A 3,059-nucleotide genomic window follows, 5' to 3' on the forward strand; every position below is an offset into this window, starting at 1 on the left:
TTCACCAGGCTGTAACACCTCCTCATACCCATCCAAGCACCAGATCTTTCCCATTCCTTCAGCTGGGGCCTTCTGTTCTTACATCAGACATTGATAGGCTTGTCTCAACATGGGGTGTACACTTGTGGTTGAAGTGTCCCGCTCTTGGACAAGTGGGGTCAACAGTCTTCTGACAAGATCAATATTAGTCCTGATAATGAGAGAATTCCTACTGGCCCCTAGTGGGCGAGTATAGAAAGTGTGCCAAAGTGTCAAAGGTCTCAGCTTCCCCAGCTACAGAGGGGTCAAAGGTCAGCCTGACTGGTAAATAGCCATCATAGGGAAAGTTCTGGGTCCCGATGCCCCATATCTCCAGCTCTTCCAACTTATGCAATGGCAGGTGTTTAAGGTGCCTGTCATAAAAGTCTCTGTAGAGGAGGGTCACTTGAGCTCCAGTATCCAGGACGGCCTTGGTGTAGATTCCCTCTACTTGGATGAGGACAACAGGAGAAGGTCCCACCAGCTTGTCAGGGATCTTGGAGGAAGTGGTGGCCTTGGCCTGTTTGGTGGTTTGTATCCGCTCTTCCTTCTTGTGGAAATTCTGATCTGGTCTAAGTCTCTTTTAATTTCTGGGAGTCTGGTGTGCACTGACTCTCCGATGTCGGGCAGCATGTGTCAATGGAAATGGGACACTGGGTTGCTCGGAGGCAACAACGGGAGCCCTCTGCAAGGGTTTGGACTTCTGGTGCTGTCCCTTCGCGTTGATTTTTCTGGAGCTAGCTAAGGTAGATGGACACCCAGTTGGCTCCTTCACCGGGACCCTCTGAAGTTTCCCACCAGCTTCTGGCAATGTGCTTTAGGCTTTACTGGGCATGGACACAAGCGTCGATAATGTGCCACTCCTTCACAGTTGAAGTAGATTCCTTGATTTGCTGGCCTTTCAGTCTGGGCAACCGTAGAGCTTGAAGACTTCTTGAACTCTGAAACTTCATCAATGGGTAGAACAGTGGGCTTGGCGGGCAACAGGGCCATCATCTCTATCAGCTGCGACACCTGAGTATTAAGAAGCTCGACCTCGGGGTTGCCATTAGCTGTACTGGTCACTCTGACTCCAACCACAGATTCCAGCCCTAGGGACAGAAGGAGAAGCACAGGGACATTAGGGAAATATCTACCCATATGCTTGGAGCACGCTGCATAGGGAGATGCCCCACGGCTATTGGGATATGGGGACACGGTCTGCATAGTCCAACATATGTTTGTGACGCTCATCACCTGTGATGCTGTTCAGAGGATTGCTTTATTGCCAGCTGCATACCTTGATTTACAGATGAGCCTGTTGTGCTTGCTATCTGGTAAGCGCATATTTTAGATGGTGGAGGATCACTACAAGGGGGTGTTTTTTCCTACCTTTCCACACTCGCCTGCAGCGTTAACTATAGGGGGACTCCTATTATCTCTATAGAAGATTCTCTGAATTTTTTAATTCATTAACTTTTCTATTATTCCTTATCACGTTTGATGTTTTATGACACCTACTAATATTTATTTTTGCATTGATTGATTTTTATGCATATTTCTTCATAGTATAGCGCAGTTTTTTCCTTGTTTATTGAACAAAACAGTCCATTACCAGGTCCTTCCAGTCTGGTATGGATATTAAGGGGAACCTCGCGCCAAAATATTTTAAAAATGGCGTGGCGGCCCCCCAAAATCCACACCAGGCCCTTCAGGTCTGGTCCCCATGTTGATGGGGACAAGAGCCTCATTCCCACAACCCTTGCCCGGTGGTTGTGGGGGTCTGAGGGTGGTGGGTTTAACATAATCTGGAAGCCCCTTTTAACAAGGGGGACCCCAGATCCCGGCCCCCCCTATGTGAATGGGTATCAGGTACATTGTACTCCTACTCATTCACCAAAAAGTGTGTCAAAAAAGTAAAAATAACATAAGACAGTTTTGGACAATTCCTTTATTTTTTTTTAAAAAATTGTCCCATGATGTAAATTCATTAAAAAAAAAAACAGAAAAACTCCACCTCGATGGGAGGCGTCCCGCTGACTGCAGCCTTTTTGCACTGACAGCTCTTATATAGCCAAGGGTGGGGCCACCCGGTGACGTTAACTGATGACCCCACCCCCCATTGACGTCGCATGATGTCAGAAGGGGGCCGAGTCACCCATTTACATCACCGGAACCCACGCTGTTTTTTCAATGATCTTTATCTATATTGCCGGGACCCGACAATACAAATACAGCCGAGAGCAGTTTTAAATGACATTTTTTTCCTTTAGAATATGTGATTTAGCTGCGGTACCGTTATAAACATGGGAAAGATGCACTACTTTACAGGCAGATTAAGGACACCCCCAGGCACAATATTTAAAGGAATATTTCATTTTTATTGTTTCACATTAAACAGTATTAAAATCACTGCTCCTGAAAAAAAAAGCCGTTTTTAAAAATTTTTTTTGCATTGATACATATTCCCTGGGCCAGTACCCGGGTCCTCAAACACTTTTTATGACAACTTGCATATAAGCTAGGGATGAGCCGAACACCCCCCGGTTCGGTTCGCACCAGAACCTGCGAACGGACCGAAAGTTCGCACGAACGTTAGAACCCCATTGACGTCTATGGGACTCGAACGTTCGAAATCAAAAGTGCTCATTTTAAAGGCTAATTTGCATGGTATTGTCCTAAAAAGGGTTTGGGGACCCGGGTCCTACCCCAGGGGACATGTATCAATGCAAAAAAAACTTTTAAAAACGGCCGTTTTTTCGGGAGCAGTGATTTTAATGATGATTAAAGTAAAAAAAAAAAAAGTGAAATATTCCTTTAAATATCGTACCTGAGGGGTGTCTATAGTATGCCTGTAAAGTGACGCGTGTTTCCCGTGTTTAGAACAGTCCCTGCACCAAATGTCATTTTTAAAGGAAAAAATCTCATTTAAAACTGCTTGCGGGTTTAATGTAATGTCGGGTCCTGGCAATATGGATGAAAATCAGTGAGACAAACGGCATGGGTACCCCCCAGTCCATTACCAGGCCCTTTGGGTCTTGTATGGATATTAAGGGGAACCC

Source organism: Aquarana catesbeiana, linkage group LG02 (assembly GCF_042186555.1).
Source record: "Aquarana catesbeiana isolate 2022-GZ linkage group LG02, ASM4218655v1, whole genome shotgun sequence".
Lineage (NCBI taxonomy): Eukaryota > Metazoa > Chordata > Amphibia > Anura > Ranidae > Aquarana > Aquarana catesbeiana.